The 19,232-nt window shown below is 43.2% G+C and overlaps 1 protein-coding gene across 8 annotated transcripts in view; it reads right to left on the bottom strand.

Moving 5' to 3' along the window:
* Positions 1–19,232, bottom strand: part of ELMO1 (engulfment and cell motility 1) — a 334,285-nt gene that overhangs the window by 75,934 nt on the left and 239,119 nt on the right. Inside the window, exon 1 of one of the 8 annotated variants that reach the window (XM_082192832.1) lies at positions 9,897–10,405. The exons of the other annotated variants lie outside the window; for them this stretch is intronic. The gene's annotated coding sequence lies outside the window, so the exon portion shown is untranslated. Of the gene's footprint in view, positions 1–9,896; positions 10,406–19,232 lie in introns of those variants that run through there. 8 annotated transcript variants of the gene reach the window in all.

Here is a 19,232-nt window from a genome sequence, read left to right as displayed (position 1 = left end):
GGCTGCTGCCCCAAGCCTCACGCGCTTGGCGGGACCTCCTGCCGGGCGCGCGAGGCTTGCGGACACTCGCAGGGGCTACAGGCTGCTGCCCGCAAGCCTTGTGAGCCCGCGGGAACTCCCACCCAGCTTGCAAGGCTTGCGGATAGCTTCCTGAAGCCTGGAGAGCGAGAGGGGTCGGTGCGCACGGACCCCTCTTGCTCTCCAGGCTTCAGCGAAAGCCTGCATTCCCCCCCCATAGGACGCACACACATTTCCCCTTCATTTTTGGAGGGGGAAAAGTGCGTCCTATAGGGCGAAAAATACGGTACAAGGAAAGAATAAAGTAAGAGCAGCTTGACAGTGGAACAGACTCTTGTGAGAGGTGATGGAGGTTTTTAAGCAGAGGTTGGATGGTCATCTGTCATGGATGCTGTAGTAGAGATTCCTGCATAATAGGTTATTAGACTAGATGACCCATGAGGTTCCTTTCAACTCTACGATTCCATGATTCTATACTCCTATTGACATCACAGTCCCTTATCACCATACACAGAAGTTCCACTTTACAAAAATTCAGTATGCAAAAATTCACCTATCCACCCACGAGGAATTGGTACCCAACCCTCGCTACACATACCGCAGATTCAGATGTCCAAAAAGAGAGCATTGTTTTTTGTTTTTGCCTTTTTCTGGTTTGCTGAGGAATGGAGGGAAGGAGGGGGAGCGATCAGACAAATCAGAGAGCATTTTTTCCTGGGTTTATGTGGGGTTTTCTTGGCGGAGTGGGGGGCGATCAAAAATTAGGAGGTCAAGAAATGCATTTGAAATTTTCCCAGAGGAATCAATGAAAATCGTTGATTCATTATGCGGATACTCGGCTAATGAATGATTTCCAAAAGAACACATTGTTTTAAAAGGGTGCTGTTTTTATTTTTAATTCTGTTCAATTATTTTAGTAAGACTAGTGGAAAATTAAATCCAAAACCTCAAACCCACCCAACCGATTTGCAGCAATAAGGGCTTGCTGCCCGAAGCAAAGGCCATTTATTTTTAGTCTCCATGTGTGCATCTCCATAGAAAAACTGGTCCAATTTCTCACCATCTTACTTGCTTTTACCACCCATTCTTTTAGAAATCTGCCTGAATAAGTCGCCTATGCTAAAACATAGGCTTTGTTTTACATTTATCTTGAGTAAGAGAAAATCCAAGCAGCACTTTCTTGGAAATGTAGATCCAAATTGGGTTTCAAAGCCTAGGATGGGAGGTTACCAATATTTTAAAGCTTGTTAAAGAAATGTTCTGTGAAGCATCTAATGGGCACTTGAATGTGAGACTAAATGGAAACCTGCAACTTTTGCTAAATAATAATAAATGGTATAAAGAGATGGTGCACATATGCACACACATAAACTGATGAAGGATTTTTTTTGTGGGGGGGAATATATAATTCTGCACCTATAGCAATAGAGAGGTAGTTACCAATTCTTCAGCTCAATGGATGTTGTTTTATCTATTTATTTCATGCAGTGTTTCAAAATTATTATTATTATTGTAATGCAAAATTAAATTAGCTCAAAAGAATATAATTAATACCCAAACTTCAGTGGTACTGATGCCTTTTGCTGCATGAAGGTCGGTTAAGCTCTCTTGTATATAAACAGAACATTTTGCATTAATATACATAATAAACACTTAGGAGTGGTTAAAACGTATGCAGCTTGCACTAGACTACATTCAAGAGAAAAGATAAAACCAAGATATTTGAAATGTTTCATCTAGGACCACTCTTCTTTCTGCAGCAGACACTGCCCACACTTTTGAGTCACAAACGTCTGAGACAAAAATAGGTTTTAAAAAGGAAACAAATACCTATATATTGTCACGAATTATTGGGCCACTTTATATACACAATTATATCAGGTGCTATGTTGGAACCTAGAGGTGATTGTGGGCTGGGTACAGATAAAAACAACAACAAACTGAATCTAGACAGGATGAAGGTGTTGCATGTTCTGAGTTCTTGGGTCTGCTCCAGAGGGAAGTGATCTCGTCGGGAAGCAGCAAGTATGTAGCTTGGGGTATTCCTGGATCCAAGATCATCACTGGAAGCTCAGGTAGTTTAGTAGCTAGGAGTGCTTGTTTCCAAATGTAGCTGGCAATGGATGCTTTTGAGCAGAGATGACTTGGCCACTGTATTCCATGCAGTGCTAACCTCCAAATTAGACTATTGCAATATGCTCTGCATGGGGCTGCCCTTGAAAATATCTTTGCATGTAGAACCTGTAATGTGAACCTACTTCCTAAGTAGGCTCTACACACCATGAGTGGCCGAACAAGGACTATTTGCAAAGGTATTTACGCAAACTCAACATTATAGATTCTACACTACATGCGGTGGAGAAAGATTCGCAAGCTCAAAGTTCCCTCTTGCATGTATTTCCTACACGGTAGGGTTTATTTCAGTAACACAATTACTGAATTCGTATTAAGGCTACACTGCAAACTCTGCAGTGGGATTAAGTTGTGCATATGTCTATACTGTTGCTGTGCTAGCTGTGCTCATGAAGTCAGAATGCAAGATCTAAGCAGGCAGACTGGGATTTTGACCAATCTTGGGGGGAAAGGAGGACAGAAAAGTTTTGCAATCACCTTCCACCATAATTTGCTTCCACAACCCAGCAAATCACTTTCAATAACCCTCAAGTGATAATCCTGTCTTGAGAAAGATTAAGCAGGTGTTAAAAAGCAATTTAGTCACTCGCACAAGCTGTTGTCATGAAAGGGGTGCCAACATCACCTCTCTCTCATTTCTTCCCCCTTGTAGTAAACTTGGGAAATGCATCTAAACTTTGAATGCATCTATGCCCGCTCATGTGGGATCTGGGATTATGGCCACACTTCAGAGAAGGTGATCTTCTGCTGAAGCTCTTTTATGTTAAGCAGCCACCAGAAATGGATAGAATCGAGAGCATTAAAGGCAAAAATCCTGACAATGTCACAGTTACAATGTGCTCCTGGAGTCTGCATTCTACCTGTGACAACAGCACAGAGGTAATAGTGACTCTTTGTGACTAGACTATTCCTGAGCAGCTGCCAAAAGAAATTTCTACTTTGCACGCTACATAGAATGCCAAGACAATGCGAGAACAATTGTGGGGCTGTGAAAACTGTCACAGCTGACAGTTCTTATTGTTCATGGAAACTTCAGCGGAGTGTAGAAAGTTTTCATATTAACACTCTTGGGGGGGGGGGGAATCACAGAACAAAAGTAAGCGCTGGTAAAGGGAAGTCTTCTTTCTACACATAACTGTTAGTCTCTTTCTGCACAAAACTGCTCCATTTTGGGGAAGTTTTGCTCCTCTTTTCTCTTGCTTGCTAAAGAAGTCTTGCTCATAGGTTTTTCCCTGCTTTTGCACACACTCTATGAACCTGCTCTTCACGCCTAGCTGACCACATTCACAGAACTTGATTATTACATTGTCTCATGCTATGATCAATCATTAAGTAACAGACATCCCAAGCTCATGGAAAACAAACTGTACCTGCTCTCCATGCCTAGCTGACCGCATATACAGAACCTGATTGTTATATTGTTTGTGCCAATTAATCCCTAGTTACAATTCAATTAGGAGGCTTCATGCCTGTCTAGTTCTAGCTCCGATTCTCTGCCTTCTCTCCATCAATGATAAATGATCACATGTAATCCCCACCTTTCAGATGTAATTCCCGCCTTAGTACTTATGTTAACCAATTACAAGTTTCTGTGTGTATGTATCAACCAATCAGCCACAGGCCCACCTGTGGCAATGCTTGCAATATTCAATAAAATAGGCTCTCAGGGTCCGCCCTGACAGACGCCTAGCTACACCTGCCTCTCTCGTCTCCCGTGATTTTTCATTTCTACACGCTGGCATAATCAGAGTACTTCCACGGTCCTATCTACCTTGCTCTCACCTATTTCATCTTAATTTAGTGTTATCAGTTTCTACCCACATGTATTGCAGAAGGAAATGGAAAGCATAGATGGATGGGAAGAAGAGTCTGTGGCTACATTTCAATTTAAAAAACAACAACACTGGACATAAAAGGGATCTTCTATTTCCCAGTAAAATCTACCCTATGTACACTAACTGTAAATTAATGTTTGGCTTAATAAAAACGAAGACAGCAAAGTGGTTTTTGTTACCCACATTCAACACCCAACACTAGCAGGTAAGCAGAATGCCAAGTTTTGTAAACCTGGGAAACGAAGTAATGCTTCTGAGGCTGTATTTATCACTTGGGTGACTTAAGGCGTGATCTGAAAATACACCGGAATTCATTGAGGCTACACCTGGAAATGCCACAGTAAGAATGTTCCTGCCACTGAAAGGGCCATACTCCTTTGGAGACACACTCTCTTCCTTTTTTCTAAGTGGAAGTAGCGGGTTGAAAGATCTCTTCCTTATGCCAAGCAAGCATTTATTACATTTAGATCCTTCTGGCATGTAACTCAAATCAGTGTAAGTCAGGATTTCTTACATGGTCTCCCATCTACGCACTGACCAGGCTCAGACCTGCTTGATGTCAGTAACGTTACTGCAACAATTGCCTTCATGCCCTGGGACCCATCCATCCATTTACCTTCCTCTAAAACATGAGGGTGGACCTAGACTTAAATCAAAAACACATCACTGCTAATTAAAATCAAGATCCCAGTACAGTAACATTATTATTTTTTTTAAAAAACAAAAAACTAAACCATTGTGTGATGTCAATCAGTTGCCGGGGGCGGGGGAGAAGTATTATTGCACCTTAAAGACTAATTAAAATGGCATAGAGCTTTTTGTGGCTTCGGCCCAGTATACCTGAAGGAGCGTCTCCACCCCCATCGTTCTGCCTGGACACTGAGGTCCAGCGCCGAGGGCCTTCTGGCGGTTCCCCCATTGCGAGAAGCAAAGCTACAGGGAACCAGGCAGAGGGCATTTTCGGTGGTGGCGCCCGCCCTGTGGAATGCCCTCCCATCGGATGTCAAGGTGATGGACAACTACCTGACATTCAGAAGACATCTTAAGGCGGCCCTATTCAGGGAAGCTTTTAATGTATGATATTTTAGTGTTTTTTGGTTTCTGTGGAAGCCGCCCAGAGTGGCTGGGGAAGCCCAGCCAGATGGGCGGAGTACAAATAATAAATTATTATTATTATTATTATTATTATTATTATTATTATTATTGACTGTAGTCTATCACTCAGCTTTATTGGCTGCTGCTTGGGGGGCATGAAAACTCAGAACACAATGATGTGATGTCATGCATTGTGCTTTACAGTGGTACCTTGGGTTAAGTACTTAATTCGTTCCGGAGGTCCGTTCTTAACCTGAAACTGTTCTTAACCTGAAGCACCACTTTAGCTAATGGGGTCTCCTGCTGCCGCAGCGCCACCAGAGCACGATTTCTGTTCTCATCCTGAAGCAAAGTTCTTAACCTGAAGCACTATTTCAGGGTTAGCAGAGTCTGTAACCTGAAGCGTATGTAACCTGAAGAGTATGTAACCTGAGGTACCACTGTACTAGGTGTTATCCAGAGAAGGCAACTTGGAACTGCTATTTTCAGCGGCAGGATTGCAATGTCTGGAGACAGACAGGTCGTGTATCCACAGGAATGACCAGAGGAGGAAGGACTGATCAGAGGAGTAGAAAGAGAAGGAATACACATGGATGCCTTCATCTGCCTCACCTGGAACAAAACACGTCTCTCCCACATTGGTCTCTACAGCCACAGCAGGCACTGTAACTCTCCAATGGTTTGACTTCACCCCTGCAGGTGAACTCTTCCATTGTCTCTAGAGACAGACGGATATCAACAGCAGGAGCAGCTGCCAGAAAGACCATTTTTGCCCCAACTGCCATTTGCCCTGGGACTTCAGAACTGAAGGGATTCCCACTATAACCCCATTCATTGGCCAGGGGACTCTATGTATTCATGTTCTGTGCCACTGCAAGCTGATGCTAGCCGCCCTGAAAACCATTCAATCAAAAGACAAGGTATAACTCTTGAGAATGAACATACAAATTTTCAACAGTTGTGAGATGGAATGAAATATTGGGTGGTCCTTGGTTGTGTTCAGAAGCTGGTGAAATTTTGGAGATCCTTTGGAGGCACATTTCATATTCAATAAATAAAATTCAGGATTTGCTGTGTTTGGGGCTGATCAAACCACTAGCAATCTCTGGGGACAAGTAGCTTCTCTCACTTCTTTAGGGAACTAGTTATCCAGTGCAAGGCAACTATTTCAGTCATGCTCTATGCTTGTGACATTCTATAACTCAAGATCACTTGTGTTGACCTTTGTGGTGGGCATGTGCCTTAATTGCAGATGTTACTGCCCTGGGCAAATAAGCTTTGAATTGCATAATCTTGGGACCCATCCATCTAAGACCCCAGTAAGAAAATGGAAGGGGAAAAACAAAGTAACTAGCAACATGTAGTTATGTAAAAGTCCAGAGTGGCAGATGATATAATTATTTCCTCCCCAAAATGTAAGAGTGAATCCATCATAAGTAATCTAAAGCCTATCAGTCAATGTGAACTTTCAGTGATGAATCTGGCAGCTAAGTATCTTTCATTAATGAACATTATCATGTGTGCATGATACTAACTATATTACTCAGTTTGTCAGCTGAATACATATCCCAGCTTCTCACAGAGAAGATATATGGCAGAATTTATCAAGGTCAGTGAGATTTTCTTATTTCACAGTAGTACATCAACCATTTGGTTCATAGTATAACATCAAGAATTTCTTTGACATGAAGGAATGTCCTGAGAATAAGATCATGTTATCATTGTAGTAGGAAAAGATTGATTCCTAGAAGAAAATTGGGCACAACAAAATTAATCTTGCCCTTCCCCCAAATCTATCTAATCTCATGTATGTAAACCCAATTGAAAAACCCATTCCTGTTTATCTAAATATTAAAAGTTAAAGAAGCAGCAAGCCTCTCAGGAACTGGTATGGTGAAAGGCGAAAGCATGAGCCAGGAAGAGATGCTTACACACAATAAATATCAGAAGACTTAGATCATGCATGAATAGAAGCTACCTGCACTCTCAGAATGATACCTTACCACACAACTCTAAGAGAACAACAACGGCATGCAAGGAGTGCAGGATACTAACCAGGCATAAAGACTTTGTGCCATTGACCAGCAATCACACTTTTAAAAGCAGGGGTACAGAAATCCATGTCACAGACAAATTGCTTGAATGACATTCAGAGCATTGCCCCACACCTATAAGCCTTTCTTGCTAAGATAATGAACGTTTTAGAATTTTATGTATGCAAACGAGTCTTTATAAGAACTAGTCAAAACAGAGAAGAGATAAATAAATGGCTTAAGGAAAGAAACGTACAGAGGTTGCAGCCGGCTGAGTCACGACAACAGTTGGAAGACATCTACTGTGTGCTACCTTCCACGCTGTAGTGTGTGTGCCTTTACTAACCATGCTGATTTTGCTTCAGGGAAGATAAAACTAACATTCCTTGCTATGGGGGTTTCTGAAGGAAAACTAGAATCCATATGAATCTCTGTTTGAATTCGGTCTTAAATTTTGAAGGGGTTAGTCCATCAAGTAAATTGATTTCCACAACAATGCACGCCAATGAAAGACACTTTGAAATTGCGCGCGCGCACACACACACACACACACACAAACACAAGGACCATAGTGTATCCCAATTGCTTTCCCCAAGCTTTCACAGTTGCAGGAGTTGATCGGCTTGCTCAAAGGCTTGTGGTTGGTGAAGCTGAAGTCTAATACACAACAGTCCTGTACAGGCAGCAAATAATTTATAGGTGGCTTAAACTGCAGTGCTGATTCTTCTAACTCTGCCATTGCCATGGCTGAAAACCATCAAGATAGTCAGAATCCCCGATCCAAAGCTTAGCAGTTAAAAGCCTGCCCCCTCAATCTCTTTGCTGTTCAGCTGTTAATGCAGAGAGAGGGGGCAGTAAACAAATCCCTTCAAACAAGGTTATATGAGATGCTCGGATTCTAGCAGTCAAACAGTATTTAGTCATCAATAGTAATTGAAGCTGACAGATTTATATTCTGTTTGAATTACATCCCCAAAGTGTTAGCAAGAACTGAAAGGATGTTTTTGCACTATGAAATAGATTTCTTTCAAGGATGAACGGCAAGAGGTAGAAAGTCAATGTTTGAGAGCAGCACTTTATTTTACAGTTCTGAAGGCTGTGTTCCCTACTATCCAAACATAATGTAGCAGTAACAAATGCCACTTAAAGGCTTCCTTATACATCTCACCACTAGGAGTCCGAAGTTGTGTTGTGACTCTACTCAAAAATACTCTTTCTAATAGAATATTCAGTGGAAAGGGTTCTGATAAATAAATGTATTGAACAAACAACATCTCAGTTCAAGGCTAGCGTTTCCATCATTTCCATCAGAGTTTGATCACCTTGATTTTCCCAATAACCACAAAATGACTTGCTCCCATTAAATTACAATGCATCGCCTAACAGCTGGATAAAACCTGAATGAAAAACACCTGGAATTTACTAGCAAATTTAATAAATATTGGTCAACGGCATAACAAACACTACCAATCTTTTTAAAAATTCACTTGGGAACTTTCATGAACACGTTAATGTGCACCATCTCTATTACTGCTCCTATTTCACTTTCGTATACAGAGAACCTCAGTGGAGTAAAAGACTTCATGTAAATATTCAACACCTCATCAGTGATCAGACTCCATTCAAACAGCTCATATATCTACATGGAAAATATAAGGACCCCCAAAAGTGCATTAAGAACAATGGTGGGAAAACCAACCCCAAGTGAAGTACTTAAAAGATGCAGAGTACGGCAACTTACATATGCCTAATTTTAGAGCCAAAAGCTCAACACATCACAACACTAAGAATCCAATATCTAGAAACTACATGGTTCGCAAAGATTTCTGTATCTGATGTCTTCACTGAGGATCCCAAAGTCTCTATCTTGATGGAGTCTGAAAAGTGAAACATAAACTTTTCCTGACTCATATAATTTCTCAGTTTCATGCTCTTCTTGACTCTGTGGTGTTTGAAAGCTTAAAATGAGACCAAGAACATTGTTTTGGCTGAATGCAAACAGATTCGTTCCTGGGTGGGACTCAACAGATTCTCTCTCTCTCTCTCTCTCTCTCTCTCTCTCTCACACACACACACACACACGCACACACACACACGCACACGCACGCACACACTTGTCATATGGGGCTTCTGAGAGTATCTGCTTTAGGAGGCTAAGCTGACAAGGCAAGGAGAGTTATGATCCAGTATCCAACCCAAAAAAGTCAAAAACAAAAAATTCTCTGAATTTCCACTGTGCTGACCTGTCCAGTGTAACATATCTATTAGGGCTAGAATTACTATTTTTAATCTGAATTCCGAATTCCAATTTTTTAAAAAAGTAGTTAGAAAGAGAATGGAACCATGGTGCTGAGAACAGAGATAAGCAAATATAGCTACCTGAATGAACTTTAAAAGCAAGCAAGCAAAAACCAGCCATAGTAAAATCTGCATGCCTTAATGATGCAAACATTAGAAATCACACTGTGGCAGCTCCTTCCCTACCCCCATCTTAATTTCATGTAGTTTGGAATGAAATATTAACTTGTGTACCTTTGTAAAATCTTTGGAACTGATGGAATTTTAAAAAGTAAACCATACATATCACTAATCATGAGCAAATCAAGGCAGGGGTAACAGCTACAATTATTGTATGCTTGCATATTTGGAGCCATTAAACCAATTGCAATCGTGTTCCATTTAAAAATAAAATCCTCAATAAAGGTTGCCAGCTCCTGGTACTAATCCTCCCTGCTTCTCAAGCTGAAGTAGCAGGTTAAATAATTCAAAGATGCTCACTTACAGAAATCCAGTGGCTCCATCATGCACGGCAACCAATTTCCCTTTGGTGCTACAGCAAGAGAATGACTTAAGGCTTTTTCCGCGGAAGGAGCAATATTCTCGAACAGCAGATGGCCTCTGATGAAGCTGTTTAATGAGATCCGTTTTCAGTTCGCCATAGGAAAACAGAGCCCCTTTCTGCACACCTTGGCTTGGCGCACAGCTCAAGTCAAAAAGAATAAGCATGTAGCTTTGCTTATGTTTAGAGGGCTGAAGCCCAGTTGTGCTCTGATTGGCAACCACCTAGCAAACGGCAGCCAATCAGCGCGCCTGCTTTTTTCCAGGGAAACTCCTGCCCATTTATTTAGCATCTTCAGAGGACATATTTCCTAGGAGGATAGACTTGCTTCCAGCATCTTTCGCGGGGAAAATAACAGTGCCTTTTCTCCCTGTATATCCCTCGCCCCATTAGCCCTTCCCGCTATATTTTTAGGGCTGAAGAATTGTCTAGGGAGGGTTCAGATTCATTCCCAGCTCCCACCTTGCAGGCGAAAGAGGAGGGAGAGAGCCTGAGCTCAACAATTACAGATTCCATCACCATGGAAACTGACTGGATGCAGCGAGCTGGATTTGTGTAGAACATCTGCTGCCAGGCTCATAATCAAATGCAATCTCATCTTCCACCCCACCAACCCGACTGCTTATCTGATCGGGAGTTTACTTTATATGCATGCTATGACAGCTAAAACATGAGTGTGTGTGTGTGTGTGTGTGTGTGAGAGAGAGAGAGAGAGAGAGAGAGAGAGAGAGAGAGAGAGAAATAGGCACATACATTTGCAGCTAAGGACACGCTCGTACATCCTGCTAAATACTCATGAAGCGGTAAACAACAGATGGGTAACAACTGTACATTTATAATAAACGCTAGGAAAGCCCTTAAAATAGAGGCACGGGGAGCTCACTTTATGGTTGCCACGGTGAACGGCAAAGCTTTAGTATTATATATGAATAATTTCTAATGTCAGCTGATTTGGGCTATTGCATTATATCACACTCACATTTATCATTCGCTCTGACAGCAAACTCAGGTAGCAGATGTCAACAGGGCTGTAGCCCAAAGGGGGTCACTGAGAAACGAGAGGACAATATCAGGATGCTCCGGTGAATCATGAGATACGCAGAAGTACAAAACATTATGGAAAACCACAGGAGTAAAAACAGCCCAGTAAGGACTGAGCATGCTCAGTAGCCACGGGTTTTTGAAATTCATTTGGAAGAGGAAAATGGGAGGAACAATCCTAGAAAATGGCATGGGTGGTTGAGTGGCTGATCACTCCTGGTAGAAGGTGAGGGTATACTGCAACATTTTGTTGCAGGTCCCACCTGTAACTGTAGATCTACTGAAGAAGATTGGAAATGAACAATCAGAACAGTAACAGGGTGCAGTTTTTATTTACCATTTTTTATCAGAAGAAGAAAAAAATCATATGGTTAAATGCTCCTTCATATGACATATTAAAGTCTTCATTTGAAAGGACACGGGAACCTCTAAAAAAACAAGTCATCACAAGTTCATATAAATGGGAGCAATATTCACTTAAGTTTAGGGCACCAAGAAAGCGGGTGGTGTATACAATATATATATATTATTTTCTTCCCCACACTATTCCAGGACTACCTGACAATATATGAACATTAAAGTGTGGTAAAATGCACCCCCAAGGTAATCTGGGTAAATGTACTTAATGTAGCTGATATATTCTTGTTTTTGCACTCTGTTTATGCTCATGGACAAGCCTAAGCCAATCTCTCGGTGTTATATCCAATTAGATGTCATTATTTCAACCAGGACAGAGAAGATACACATACGACATGTAAAGAGCTAGCATATGGTCCGAATGCACATGAGGACATCAACTTGCTGAAGCTATGAAGGTCTGGGCATTTGTCTGAAGCCATAGACATGTGAGGCATAAGCTGCAACCACTCTCTTAGCAAGCAAAAAGGCATGGCTGTAGGCGCAGGGGAGGCCTCTTTTAAGTGCTTAGCTCCAGCTGTGATAGTTTTGACAGAGTCTGGCAGATCTGCTCACCTGGTGTCAAGGTAACACCAGGAAGAGAGGGGGAAGAGAGACTAAGTCTAGGAATACTTGAAATTGTTATTTGATAATTAGAACCCCTCTCCAAATTGTCCTGACTTATTTGTTGGGAACCACAGAGCCTAGGACTTGCCGACCAGAAGGTCGGCGGTTCGAATCCCCGCAACAGGGTGAGCTCGGACCCTGCTCCTGCCAACCTAGCAGTTCAAAAGCATGTCAAAGTGCAAGTAGATAAATAGGTACCGCTCCGGCGGGAAGGTAAACGGCGTTTCCGTGCGCTGCTCTGGTTCGCCAGAAGCGGCTTATTCCTGCTGGCCACATGACCTGGAAAAACTGTCTGCGGACAAACACCGTCTCCCTCGGCTAGTAAAGCGAGATGAGCGCCGCAACCCCAGAGCAGTCCGCGACTGGACCTAATGGCCAGGGGTCCCTTTACCTTTACTGTAAAATTGTCTAGCGTGGCAACATGGACTGCCCAGTGTTTCTTCTTCGGCTCTCTGGAGTCCAAAGAAACAGGAGGGTCTGCCTCTAACTAGTAAGGAATTTTATGCAGTGGCAATACATGCCATGTTCCTTTCTCCCACCCCAAAGGCCCCTTTTCTGTAGTTTTGTACTGTCAGGTCTCCGGATTTGGCTCTACATAGACCGCCATAGCTCTCCTTTCTGTCACATCTCTAGTCTTGCTGTGTCCCTGTGGGTATACTGTAACCGAAATACTACAACACAGATCACTTGGATATCTAATAGTGCACTCCAATAGGTAGTGACAGAAAACATCACATGCTTGTTCCTTGAAGTTCCAGAAAAGCCTTATTTAAAAAAACTTGTTGCTGTACAGTGGTACCTCGGGTTACAGACGCTTCAGGTTACAGACGCTTCAGGTTACAGACTCCGCTAACCTAGAAATAGTACCTTGGGTTAAGAATTTTGCTTCAGGATGAGAACAGAAATCATGCTCCGGCGGCGCAGTGGCAGTGGGAGGCCCCATTAGCTAAAGTAGTACCTCAGATTAAGAACAGTTTCAGGTTAAGAACAGACCTCCAGAATGAATTAAGTTCTTAACCTGAGGTACCACTGTATCTTACTGCCAGCACAGCTGGAGGATAGCAATGGAAATGAGGGTCTACAGGGTTCTTTTGCACCCAGAGTCTACTCAGGTACAGACTGCTTCAGGTTTGATATAAAAACTAAAAATGGCAGATTTCGTGTATGGAACTTTAAAGGGCTGAGCAGTGCAGTCAAAAGATTTTCACCTGATGCACTCTCCACATCTCAAGCTGCTAGGAGTTGCTTGTGCGCCTGTTGCAGTGTTGTGTTTTGTGTTCAAGTTGAGGTGCGTTTCCTGAGCACTATCCTCTATAAATCGGGATGATTTACCTACCGTAACAGGTTGTAGAGTACAACTTTGTACATCAATAAAGCAGAGCTCACATAAAAAAAGAAGGCAATCCAATTCAAGGAGGGGACTGCACAACCATTTCCCTCCTCTGTTTCTCTCCATCCCAGCTTTATACGAACCTCTGCTGTTAGAATCATAGAATCATAGAGTTGGAAGAGACCACAAGGGCCATCGAGTCCAACCCCCTGCCAAGCAGGAAACACCATCAGAGCACTCCTGACATATGGTTGTCAAGCCTCTGCTTAAAGACCTCCAAAGTAGGAGACTCCACCACACTCCTTGGCAGCAAATTCCACTGTCGAACAGCTCTTACTGTCAGGAAGTTCTTCCTAATGTTTAGGTGGAATCTTCTTTCTTGTAGTTTGGATCCATTGCTCCGTGTCCGCTTCTCTGGAGCAGCAGAAAACAACCTTTCTCCCTCCTCTATGTGACATCCTTTTATATATTTGAACATGGCTATCATATCACCCCTTAACCTCCTCTTCTGCAGGCTAAACATGCCCAGCTCCCTTAGCCGTTCCTCATAAGGCATTGTTTCCAGGCCTTTGACCATTTTGGTTGCCCTCCTCTGGACATGTTCCAGTTTGTCAGTGTCCTTCTTGAATTGTGGTGCCCAGAACTGGACACAGTACTCCAGGTGTGGTCTGACCAGAGCAGAATACAGTGGCACTATTACTTCCCTTGATCTAGATGCTATACTCCTATTGATGCAGCCCAGAATTGCATTGGCTTTTTTGGCTGCCGCGTCACACTGTTGGCTCATGTCAAGTTTGTGGTCAACCAAGACTCCTAGATCCTTTTCACATGTACTGCTCTCAAGCCAGGTGTCCCCCATCTTGTATTTGTGCCTCTCATTTTTTTTGCCCAAGTGCAATACTTTACATTTCTCCCTGTTAAAATTCATCTTGTTTGTTTTGGCCCAGTTCTCTAATCTGTCAAGGTCGTTTTGAAGTGTGATCCTGTCCTCTGGGGTGTTAGCCACCCCTCCCAGTTTGGTGTCATCTGCAAATTTGATCAGGATGCCCTTGAGTCCATCATCCAAGTCGTTGATAAAGATGTTGAATAAGACCGAGCCCAAGACAGAACCCTGTGGCACCCCACTAGTCACTCTTCTCCAGGATGAAGAGGAACCATTGATGAGCACCCTTTGGGTTCGGTCAGTCAGCCAGTTACAAATCCACTGAGTGGTAGCATAGTCAAGACCGCATTTTACCAGCTTCTTTACAAGGATATCATGGGGCACCTTGTCAAATGCCTTGCTGAAATCAAGGTAGGCTACATCCACTGCGTTCCCTTCATCTACCAGGCTTGTAATTCTGTCAAAAAACGAGATCAGGTTAGTCTGACATGACTTATTTTTCAGAAATCCATGCTGACTATTGGTGATCACAGCATTCCTTTCTAGGTGCTCACAGACTGTTTGCTTAATGATCTGCTCCAGAATCTTCCCTGGTATTGATGTCAGACTGACTGGGTGGTAATTATTTGGGTCCTCTCTTTCCCCCCTTTTGAAAATAGGGACAACATTTGCCCTCCTCCAGTCTGCCGGGACTTCGCCTGTTCTCCAGGAATTCTCAAAAATGACTGCCAGTGGTTCTGAGATCACATCTGCCAGTTCTTTTAATACTCTTGGATGCAGTTCATCTGGCCCTGGAGACTTGAATACATCTAAACTAGCCAAATATTCTTGTACTATCTCCTTAGTTATTCTGGGCTGTGTTTCCTTTGCTGAATCATTTGCTCCAAATTCTTCAGGTCGGGCATTGTTTTCTTTATCGGAGAAGACTGAGGCAAAGAAGGCATTGAGGAGTTCAGCCCTTTCTGTGTCCCCTGTTTGCATTTCACCATCTTCTCTTCTGAGTGACCCCACTGTTTCTTTGTCTTCCTTTTGCTACGAACATACCCATAAAAGCCTTTTTTGTTGCTTTTAACCTCTCTAGCAAGCCTGAGTTCATTCTGTGCTTTAGCTTTTCTGACTTTGTGTCTACACGTGCTGGCTATTTGTTTGAATTCCTCTTTGGTGGTTTCCCCCCTTTTCCATTTTTTGTACACATCCTTTTTTAATCTTAATTCAGTTAAAAGTTCTTTAGATAGCCACCCTGGCTTCTTTAGGCACCTTCCACCAACTTCCTTTGTGTTCCCGCATCCCTGCTCTATTAAAATCTTGGCTGTTCAAAACTGCCATTTGACTCTCTCCATCTCTGCTTTATTCAACCTTCTATTCTGCCTTGGACAGACCACACATGAAATAGTTGTGTCCAAATACCTAAATGGCTGCCACATGGAAGATGGAGCAGGCTTGCTTTCTCCTGCTCCAGAGAGTAAGACTCGAACCCATGGATTCAAGTAACAAGAAAGGAGATTCCGACTAAAGATCAGGAAAAAACATTTTGACAGTAAGACCTGCTCAACCACAGAACGGACTCCATCTGAAGGCGATGGACTCTCCCTCCTTGGAGGTTTTTAAGAGGAGGTTGCATGGCCATCTGTCACGTATGATCTGGTTGAGATTCCTGCATAGTATGGGATTGGACAAGATGGCCCTTGAGGGTCCAATCAGTTACCAAACTCCAGGTGAGCAATTTCATCCCTTCCAACTCTACTGTTCTATAATGCTATGCTCCAGGTATTCCAGCAGGTCTGTTGTCACTTTCAGATTTAAATGTGTTGTATTCTGTCTCCCCAGGATGAACTCATATGGGGAGCATATTATATGACAAAGAATGTCCAGGGTTACAGGGGCAGTTTTCCATTAAGGTTTTCCACAACAGCAGATCTCTAGAACAACTGCCGCTCTCGTCTTCAACATTCTGGGTCCTGTTACATATTGTCACACGAGAGTTATCCCTGGCGCAGCACATGGAAAATAGTTCCGAGACTCCACTGGCCTTTATATGTGTATCTTTCTGCTGGATCTCTGTGCAGCATCAATGAATTGCAGGAGGCAGCCTTCTGAGTGAAGAACCTTCTGGCACTAGAATGACTTTATCTAAGCTGGCTGTTGACTGTTCCTGGGCAGGAAAGACCCTAAGGGCTTCATGTGTCATCTAAGCCTTGCTTGAGCATGGAGGCCTTCACAGACGTGTGCTGTGCTCCTAACTCCTTTGGCCTGTCCTCTGGTTCACGCCTCCTGGCTTGTCGTTCAATCCTGACACTCTGGCTTGCTCTTCAGCCCTTTATCAAGGTGTTTTTATTTAAAGATCTGTTTATATCTCACTTATCCGCTAATAAAATCTAGCATTCAAGATGGCTTCATTAGTAATAGCCAAGCATGAAGCGACCAAATAGCAACCACAACCACCTATTATCCCCAATAATTTGAAACATAACCCCCCTCAATGGCCCTGAAACATATAATAAACTTAGCAAATGGGAAATGGTATGGGGCAAAGGAGCTGTAAAGGTAAAGGTAAAGGGACCCCTGACCATTAGGTCCAGTCATGACTGACTCTGGGGTTGTGGCGCTCACCTCGCTTTATTGGCCAAGGGAGCCGGCATACAGCTTCTGGGTCATGTGGCCAGCAGGACTAAGCCGCTTCTGGCGAACCAGAGCAGCGCACGGAAACGCCGTTTACCTTCCCGCCACAGCAGTACCTATTTATCTACTTGCACTTTGACATGCTTTCGAACTGCTAGGTTGGCAGGAGCTGGGACCGAGCAACGGGAGCTCACCCCGTCGCGGGGATTCAAACCTCTGACCTTCTGATCGGCAAGTCCTAGGCTCTGTGGTTTAACCCACACCGCCATCCACGACCCTTAAAGGAGCTATAGGTGGAAGCAATTAAACAATCTGTGACCTTTTAAAGTATAAGTGTGTGATATTGCTTTTACTTGTTACTATGTTATGTATTTTTGTGTTTTTATCTTGTAAACCATACTGTGATCCTCAAGTGAAGGGCAGTATAGAAAGTAACAACAACGACAATGACAACAATTGCCCCCACTAACAAAAGTATTATGCCTAATCCTTACTTGACACCAGGTATGGTGTCCTCGGAGCATGAGCTGAACACCCCACAGGTAAAAGACCTTGAGACACAGACTGATTCACTGTGCTCAAGCTTAGTTTGTATGGATTGGGCTGCATCTGCAACTCTGTGCTCGCTGGTGAGGACTTTGGTGGAAGCTTATATCTTCTGTAACTGGGACCCAAAGTCACCCCCTGGAGCATAACACTAAGTAAACAAGTGATGTGGTAACATGTAGATGCCACCAGCATTTTGCCCACCCCCCCTATTTATTTTATTGCTAACTTTTCTCTGTGTAATGTTCAAAAAATTACAAGTGACTGTTGATTCTGTTCTTTCTAGCAGGGAAGACCGGCTGTTGAAAAGCACTCTCTGAACCTCCTTCTCCAACAAACCTATTTCAGATTCAGCCCACACACCAGGTTCGATTCTGTCTTCTTTCTCACTCTTCATTCCTAAGGCTTTTGCATCTGTTCAGCGCTTCCTGTCATTTAATAATTCTCCCATGAATTTCTCTCCTGACTGGTGCCTATGTCTCTCATAGCCATCCCCATGCTACAGGTGCCATGTACTCTGTAGCGGTTGCTATGACGAACATCTCAGTAATGATCCATCATGGAATTTTGTTCTCCTTAGCTTCCATTTCCTTCAAAATCTTGGTAAAAGGATTGTTGAGTGAAATGTACAAGAACCACCCCTTTGAATGTCAGCTATGTAACATTTCAGTCTACTTGCTCCATGGAACATTTCTGGGAAGACTCTTTGTCAACACTTCTGAAATTCAGTACAATCCAAAAGAAGGCCACTAAAATCACTACCTTTTTGTCACCGCAAATTTGGAAACCAATGCAAAAAAATGTAAACATTTAAATTCAGTTTCTTATAACATGATCCATTTTCATGAAATAGCTTGCTCAGAACTACTTTGTTTTTGCAACGCATGCAAAGCAGACATTGGTGAAGCTTGTGTTAACCAGCACTGTAACCCAAACATTAAATTGAAGGCCTATCAAACCAGTATGAGGAAATCAGCCTCAGAGCGTTTTGCTTTTATTCACTTTGAAATAAGACCTGTTATCTAGCAGCTTATCAACCCTTTCAGCCTGACTTCTGACTAGGTTTTAGCACCAAAACTGCTTTAAAGCTGGTGGATGAAAGAGACACAGGTGGAGTACAGCCATGTGTATTTTCCTAGACCTCTCAGCAGCTCTTGGTACCATTGATCATGGTATCCTTCCAAATCTGCTGCAGGAATTTGGTTACAATGCTTTGCTGTATCTCTTCTCCTCCTGGCAGGAAAGTTCCAAAAGGTTGGATTAAGAGGAACACACAAAGCTGCCTTATTTTGAGTCAGACCATTGGCTGACTCAACACTCAGATCACTCAGCTTTATTTATCAATTTCATCGGATTGAGGCATAGCTGCAAGGTCTCTAAATGCCAATCTGACGTCACTAATATACTGGCTGAGAGTGAACCAACTTAAGCTCAACCCAAATTATGCAGAATTGTATCTAGCGGAAAGCAAGGCTAACTAGGAGGTTATGGATATGCTTCTCCAACACCCATACTTTCCATGAAGGATTAGGCTGGACCCAATGTAGTTCCTGGATCCCAGGTAGTACCGTATTTTTCGCCCTATAGGACGCACTTCCCCCCCTCCAAAAATGAAGGGGAAATGTGGGTGCGTCCTATGGGGCGAATACAGGCTTTCGCTGAAGCCTGGAGAGCGAGAGGCTCTCGCTCTCCAGGCTTCAGGAAGCTCTGCACAACCCTCCGGAGCCCGGCACCAAGCCGCGCCGGCCTCCGGAGGGTCGCGCAGAGCTGCCTGCATTTCAAAGCCTCTTCAGCACGCACAGCTGTCCACAAGCCTGGGGAGACCAGCACGGCTCCC

This window comes from Podarcis vaucheri (assembly GCF_965113315.1).
Source record: "Podarcis vaucheri genome assembly, chromosome: 12".
Lineage (NCBI taxonomy): Eukaryota > Metazoa > Chordata > Lepidosauria > Squamata > Lacertidae > Podarcis > Podarcis vaucheri.
Note: the sequence above shows the minus strand (reverse complement) of the source record. Positions and strands in the feature narration are given on the sequence as shown.